Genomic DNA, 8,646 nt, shown 5'->3' with positions numbered 1-8,646 from the left:
AATAGGTACATAACTTATTACAAAATTAAGGAAGAATATTGAGAAGAATAAAAAGAGGCGGGAGGACAGGGCAATAGGTACGGAAGCCGAGAACGGCCATCGATTATTTATTTTTTTATGCACTGTTATCTCGTGATAACGACTTATTATCTCGTTTTCTCGATATAACAAAGGTCGTTTTCTCGTGATAACGAATTAATTATCTCGTTTTCTCGATATAACAAAGGTCGTTTTCTCGTGATAACGAATTAATTATCTCGTTTTCTCGATATAACAAAGGTCGTTTCCTCGTGATAACGAATTAATTATCTCGTTATCTCGATATAACAGACAGACTTTTGGCGCTGGTTAATGTGATCGTGCTGATTTCAGCCTACGAGAGCTTCCACTGTCTGATCCAGGTGTGTCCCAGGGAGGTGAAAATGGCAGATCACATTATTGATCAACGCATCAGGACCTACTTCAACCAAGGTCTAACACAGGAAGAAATGCATTGTGCCTTTCTGTAAGAGATGGCTTTCAGATTAGTCCTCGACATTTAAGAAAAAAACATCTCGTTATCACGAGAAAACAGGGATTATCTCGTTATCACGAGAAAACGAAGGGGAAAAAATATCTCGTTATCACGAGAAAACGATCTTTGTTATATCGAGATAACGAGATAATAAGTCGTTATCACGAGATAACAGTGCATAAAAAAATAAAATAATCGATGGCCGTTCTCGGCTTCCGTAAATAGGAGTATGCCATTATTTATTTTTCTTCTTGGCCTGGACCAGTGTCTCAAGGGCCCGCTTTCTTCACTCGGCTATATCGACTAGTATGTATCAACACAACTGGCGACCCGCTGAAAAATTCTCTTTTGGCGCGTTTCCACTGGAGGGTGCGTTCGGTTCAGTTCGCAAAGTTGCGGCACGGTTCGCGTTTCCACCGCCAAAAGTGGGCGTGACATAGGGATAAAAACAAACTGCGAGGTATTATTCTGGACAATGGACGTGTCGCGTAAAACGTTAGCTTGGGCGAACAAGGAGGTGGAGCATGGACCTATTAAAGAAGACAATACTTTATTAAAGCATGCAATTGTGATGTAGAACAAAATAGAAAGAAAACAAAGTGCTTGCATGATATTGAAGCCTACAGCGATCGTTACTTAACTTGTGTGGTGGTGCCTTATCATTTGTTTACCCTCACGTTGCCATGGCAACGCGATTGCACTCTCATTGGCTGAATCGATGAGAACGTTTTAAATAATATAAGGTCGCGGGGAGACGAAGCTCTGTTCGTTTGTATATTTTATTTACGTTACCATATTTTTGTTATGTTTGTTTTGGGAATCAGTTCTTGTCGTTCACCTTCGGGATGTTTACGTAGCTGCCGCGGCGATCGACATCCGGCCTACCATGAGGGTACTGTCGGCGGTGGAAACGCTCGGTGGAAACGAGGCATTTAAAGGCTCCGCTGGGCTCACGCTTGGCCGTTTCAGATGGTAGGCGACTTTCCGCTCACGCTGTCGGTTGGCCGCGCGGCTTCACGAGCGCGCGCATGCGTTCGACGAGCACGGAAGCGACAGTTCCACGGGAGTGCGCCCACTTGTCGTGCCGCCTGACAGAATGCTGCGCCTTCTCTCTGTCCGCTCGCCTCTCCATTGAGAATGTATTAGCAGGCGCTACAAGGACTCCATGGCTGGCCATCAGACCCCCCCCCCCCCCCAAATGTTTTCTCAACGGATCTCCACGAATCACACAAGTGGTCAATTTTGTCTGCAAAACGGCGAATTTCGCCGAAAGGTGACTAGTTTGCATGCCTGGTGTTTTCATATTTGATTGTATTCGCATTGGTTTGGTTTCCCCTATTATATGACCTGTAACATTTTCCCAATTGACGATAAACCGACAGCAACCACCAATGCAGACGGCAGATTCCCGTTTAATGTCTTCATGTGTTCTCTCCAGTGTAGTGGAACTAAACCGCAGTATGCCAGATGCTACCTGCAGCTATGTGATAGGAAAAACTGATTTACTACTATTTCCTCATTTCAGCAGTCGTAAAAGGAGCCTACAGCTATAAATGAATTGTTAACATGTCAGGAGAAAGTGCCCAGGGTGTCTAGTGAAGTTTACTGTGAATTTGCACAGGGGCTATAAAACGGCAGTTTGATATGAAAGCTACACCAAACAGTCCGTCTTAGGGGGGCGCAGGCCCTCATGAGAGTGGGACATGCATACAGTGCCTCGGACCTTTCCCCGGATCCCCAAGCATTACTTATTTCACTTGATAACAATTCATATTTTTGTATATATGATATTTTCATTTATAACATTAATACTTTTCATGAATTACTAGTAAGTACAGTACAGTACAAATAAAAAAAATGGAATATGCTGTTTGCTAAAGCATTCAGACCCTTTTACTTTGCCAAATCTCAATTCAATTAGATACACAATGTTACTAAGAAGAGAGAGAGTTTGTTAATGAAAAATTAGGCAGAGATTAAATCCTAATGACCAAGGGAGGTCGTGGTCATTAGTAAAGTAAAAGATGTAGCTATAGCAAAGCAGATATGAGGAGAAATGTACACTCTCTGAACCACATGGAATCATGTAATATAGATATTGTCGAATCAGGCCTTCCCTCCAATCTGTGCACCCGGGCAAGAAGCAACTGGTGAGAGATAACAATCTTAACAAGTTAAGTGGCTGCTATAAAATACAGTGCATGATATGGCGTTTGGCAAACAGACATTACTTAAAAGGTGTGGAAATCTCACTGAGAATTCATCTTGGAGAAGCAGTGATCCGGTTCAGGCCATACGTGCCGAGACTTAAACGCAGTAATGACTAACTTGACCCAACGTTTCTATCAGAACAAAGTGTCCTCTCTAAACTTTGCCATGAAATCCAAGCTATATTTTGAGCAAGAGCTGGTTTCCAATCCTGGAGTATTCAAATAAATACAAAGCAAAGATTTTTTTTGAGCAGGAATATGTTTACTGTGCAATGCAGATTTACTGATTTATAGGAAAGGTATCTGAAGGATTACATTTTCACAGTGAAAATTTGTTATTTTTGTACCCTGCCTTGGTATCTTTCAGGGGCCACATGTCATGTTGTGTTTTAGCTTGAACTTGAAGAATGGTTTGCGGTAAGTCCCTCTGACGCAGGCCAAGCCCTTTGCCCACACGTGAGGCTCAGCCATGGCCGGGAAAATGGGAAGAAAACAAAGGAAAGTTCAGAGAGAGAGAGAGAGAGAGAGAGAGAGAGAGAGAGAGAGAGAGAGAGAGAGAGAGAGAGAGAGAGAGAGAGAGAGAGAGAGAGAGAGAGAGAGAGAGAGAGAGAGGTGGGGGCGTGGAGGGGGAGGAAACGGCAAAACAAAAAATGCTCTAATAAGTAGCTAAAAAATGTGACCCAGAATGGGTATATAGCCCCAAACACAAGCCACACACACACACACACACACACACACACACACACACACACACACACACACACACACACACACACACGCACACACTTACACACAGGGCAGGGGTGGAGTCTAGTCATTGTTCGTCTTGTGACTAGAGGTGGCCTGAGCTCACACCCTTCTTTTCAGCTCCTGTTATTGGCTGATAGTTACCGTAATAACAATCAACCGCTTCCGTGACCGGGAACAGTTAGCTGATCAGCCTAGGGCTGAACAGTTAGCTGATCAGCCTAGGGCTGAACAGGACCTGGCTTGACCCTCATTTATAATACAAATAGGCAAAAAGGCCTCCGCACTTACACACACCAATTCAATAAGGTCTAATGCCTGTCTTTTTAATTGTGTTAAGTTTACTTCTATAAGACCTAAAAAACAGATAATACATACAGCTATATCATCTATAATCAAAATGTAAATCTATATAATGATTAAATATGCCACAACTTCTACGTAAGCGCTACGGATCATATGTATAGTCCCCGATGTGAAGCTTCTACTGCATAAACTTTTGTTGATGTCTGTATTTTGGAGAGGAAAGGCATACAAGTAAGCAATGTTGACCTCAATCACTATCTGTGGTTCTAGCAACAGGATCATCTGAAATCACAAATAGCCTACTGCCTGAGGTATTCTGCTGATGTGACGGAGGTCGGTCCAATGGTTCTCCTCATTCTAACCAAGAGATTTTAGCTCCATCTATTGGCCAACCTGAGGTAGTAGATCAGTAGCAACGACTACAGTTAGTAAAGCGTCCTGTTATCTTCAAATTACTAACATAGTTTATCATAGGTGTGTCAATATGTCCAGAATACCTGCTGCCATTTTATATTTGAGAGAGAGCATAAGGAGAGGGCACACAGAGCACTCTGAGAAATGGTTTAGAAGGCTGATGTGTAAGCTTTTATCTGCCATTCTCTTCCACTATACACACTATCGTGTGTAGCTGTCAGTGGTCCGACGTTAGGACCCTAATGCAAAGGGCTGTTTTATGAAAATGATCAAATTGCATGTAATAGTGACCTCAATGTCATCCAAAACAACCAAAACAAAAGCGTGTACAATTTTTAAGGCTCTTAGGTTTTATACATCTAAAACATTTGCCATGGTGACGGCGCGGCTGTGTCCAGACGCCGTTAGGGTCTCTATGTTTAGACTGTGCTTTTTACCTATTTTTTTTTATATTTAATCTTTTTTACTGATGTGACTTTTAGTATGATCACATATGATCACCAAATGCTTTTAGAAATAAGGGATCAGTGCGGCATATTTTTTGTTAGCACGTCTTTTGACAGCAAGTCGGCGTTTCCAGCTGAGATTCTCCGACCAACTGACGGTCATAACAGTAATAGCGACAAGCCCTGGAAACGGTCAAAACACGGAGGGAGAAGAGGGGGGATCCGGGACAGACTGAGGAGGAAGGCAAACCATCCACCTTTGCCCAGTATTCTACTAGCAAATGTCCAGTCTCTAGAGAATAAGATGGATGATATTAGAGCAAGGATTGCCTTCCAGCGTGACGTCAGAGATTGTAGCATTTTATGTTTTACCGAATCCTGGCTGTCCCCATCTATCCCGGATCACTGTTACACCCGCCGAGCATTTCTCCATCGCTCGCATGGATAGAACGGAAGAGTCCGGAAAGTCCAAGGGTGGAGGAGTTTGTTTCATGACTACAACAAGTGGTGTGATCCGAGGAACATTACCGTTCTCTCCCAGGGCCGTACTCCCCATCAGGAACATCTGTCCATTATGTGCCGCCCCCACTATCTACCCCGTGAGTTCACCGCAATCATCACCACCGCGGTTTACATTCCCCCACAAGCCAACACAGATACTGCCATATCCGAGCTGCAGGAGGTGATAAACAAACAACAACATCGTCATCCGGCAGCTGCTATCATCGTTCTCGGTGATTTTAACAAAGCCAAACTTTCCCGGGGCCTGCCTGAATTTAAACAGCATATCCACTTCCCGACGCGAGGAGACAACACCTTGGATCACTGCTACACTCCGTTCAAGGACAGCTACAAGGCTATCCCCCTGCCTGCATTCGGAAAGTCCGATCACGTTGCCATCCTCCTTCTCCCTAAATACAAGCAAAAGATCCTTAACGAAGCTGTGGTGACTTATATATTTTATAAAATCTTTATGTGTGTGGCAGGCTTAAAGCCTGCCACACACATAAAGATTTTATAAATCTCAACCGATTTTTTATCTGTGGAGACCCCACACATTAAGATTACATTAACAGTTTTGATCGTATTGTGTGTGGTGTCCTGCGATATTCCAAACACAGCACACCACACACATAAAGATTTGTCTTCAGACGCACTAGAATCTTGTCCCTCAAGCAAGAAATCTCGCGTGAACAAACGTGATCTGACGTAGTACTCTGACTGACCTGTGGGGGCAGTCACACCAAAAATAGTCATTGAACTAACTACAAGAAGAAGTGAAGAAGAGCGAGTGTAAACCGGTGTAAACTCATGGAGGACCAGCTGGATACCGACTGCATGATGGTGGTTTTGGGATTAATCCTAACTGAAAAATCCCTTAACTTTAACTGTCTTCGCCATATTGGTGGTATTCAGGGATATCGTAGCCATGGAGATAGCTCGTTATAATTCCGTGTTCAGTCAGCTCGCTCTTTATTGGTTAAATTCAATATTACGTCACGTTGGAGACTCCCGATTGTCGGCTTCCCCCCCACACAAGACGTTTGACACCATAACGTTCTCCGCCGATAATCTTAAATATTGAACATGTTTAATACTTACGATTATCGGCGCCGACTGATTTCGGAGCCGATTGTCGGCCGAATTTCACTCTTAACACACCACACACTACAAGAGAATCTTATAAAATAATCTTAAGAGCTTAAGATAATCGGGCGATGTCTGTCCGTGATCGGAAGGGGGAAAATCGGGGCAAAATCAGCCCGATTATCTTTATGTGTGTGGCCGGCTTAAGGAAGTAAAACGTTGGAATGACCAATCAGAAGGCTTGCTGCAAGACGCGCTTGACAACGCTGACTGGGAATTGTTCCGGGAGTCCTCCGACAACGTCAGTGAGTTTGCGGAAGTGGTTGGGAACTACATACACCTACTGGTAAATGACATTATACCATCAGTCAAAATAAAAGTTTTCCCAAATCAGAAGCCATGGGTAGATGGAACTGTCAGGGCAGCACTTTCAGCGCGTACTGCTGCCTATAATGTTGGGATTACTACGGGGGACATGTTGGACTACAAAGTGGCTGCTTATGGCCTAAGGAAGGTCGTAAAAGCTGCAAAGTGCCGATATAAGGACAAAGTGGAAGCCGACTTCATCGCTGGTGACCCCGGTAGTGTGTGGAAGGGCCTGCGAATAATGACAGACTTTAAGAACAAGGCCGGCTCGGTGTGTAGCTCTGACCCCTCCCTTGCTGATGAACTCAACACTTTCTTTGCACGGTTTGAGATGGAGAGTGAAGATCATAACTCAATGGCAGTCATGGCCGACATGTTTGGGAATAACACCAAACCCCCCTTCATAGTAAGTGAGAGTGATGTGAGGAGGGTGTTCAAAGGGGTAAATGGGAAAAAGGCTGCCGGGCCTGACCAGATCCCTGAAAGGGTCCTTAAATCCTGTGCTGACCAACTAGCTCCAGTGTACACCATGATCTTTAATACATCCCTGGCCCAAGCTGTCGTCCCGTCTTGCTTTAAAAAGTCTATCATTGTACCGGTGCCCAAAAATAGTAAACCATCATGTTTGAACGATTACCGTCCAGTGGCCCTGACCTCTGCAGTGATGAAATGTTTGAAAGGCTGGTGAAAAATTACATCTGCACCTCCCTGCCAAACTCGTTCGACCCCCTCCAGTTTGCATACAAAGCAAACAGAAGCAGAGACGATGCCATCTCCAACCTGCTAAACACCACTCTTACTCATCTGGATGGTGGGGGGGGGAACTATGTGAGGATGCTGTTCATTGATTACAGTTCAGCTTTCAATACCATAGTCCCCCTCCGCCTGATCGACAAGATGAGGTCGCTGGGGATCAACACCCAAATGTGCAACTGGGTGCTCAGCTTCCTTACTGACCGCCCCCAGGTGGTGAGAGTGGAGGGTGGTGTAACCTCTGGGCCGCTGACCCTCAACATCGGTTCCCCCCAGGGCTGTGTTCTGAGCCTGCTGCTGTACAACATCTACACTTATGACTGCACAGCCTCCGGAAGTTCAACCTCCATCATTAAATTTGCAGACGACACTGTGGTGCTGGGTCTTATCTCTGATAACAACGAGCAGCCCTACCAGAACCAAGTGGCAGACCTGGCACTGTGGTGTCAGTCCAACAATTTGGCCCTAAATATAAAAAAGACAAAGGAAATGGTGGTGGACTTCCGGCGGAAGCAGGACAGCGGGTTCACCCCCCTCATCATCAACGGGGAGCCTGTGGAGAGGGTTCCTAGTTTTAAGTACCTGGGTGTGCACATCACTGAAGACCTAACCTGGACCCTCCACACACAACATGTGACAAAGTCATCTAGGCAGCGACTGTACTTCCTCCGGAGGCTGAGGAAATTCAAGGTCTCCCCTTCCATCCTGAAGACCTTCTACTCCTCAGCCGTGGAGAGCGTCCTCACAGGATGCATCTCCGTCTGGTACGGAAGCTGTACCGCTCAAGACCAGGCCAACCTACAGAGGGTGGTGCGCTCAGCTGAGCGGACTATCAGAGCGTCCCTACCCAATGTGAAGGACATCTACCACAAGAGGGTGGAGTCGAGGGCAAAAAACATCAGGAGGGATGACACACACCCCAATGCCAGCCTCTTCACCCTGCTGCCGTTGGGTAGACGCCTACGAAGCCTTAACTCAAGGACTGAGAGACTTAAGAGAAGTTTTTATCCACAGGCAGTGGGACACTTGAATTCAAATTTTTAATTCAACACCTTATTTTTAAATTTGATTTTATTTACATTTTTTATTTTATCTATGTAAATTAACTAATTTATTTTATTTTATATTTTTATTTATTTTTGCACAGTGTGGAGCATTGACCCTTTAACATTTCACTTCAATTTATTGTATGTGACAAATAAAAACACTTGAACTTGAACTTGAACTTGAACAGATCCAAGTCAAATCGACCCCAAGAATACTGATGAATTCAAAATGTGAACAGGACATTGAAAACAAACAA

The sequence above is a fragment of the Gadus morhua genome, chromosome 3 (assembly GCF_902167405.1).
Source record: "Gadus morhua chromosome 3, gadMor3.0, whole genome shotgun sequence".
NCBI lineage: Eukaryota > Metazoa > Chordata > Actinopteri > Gadiformes > Gadidae > Gadus > Gadus morhua.
This window is presented reverse-complemented; position numbering follows the sequence as displayed.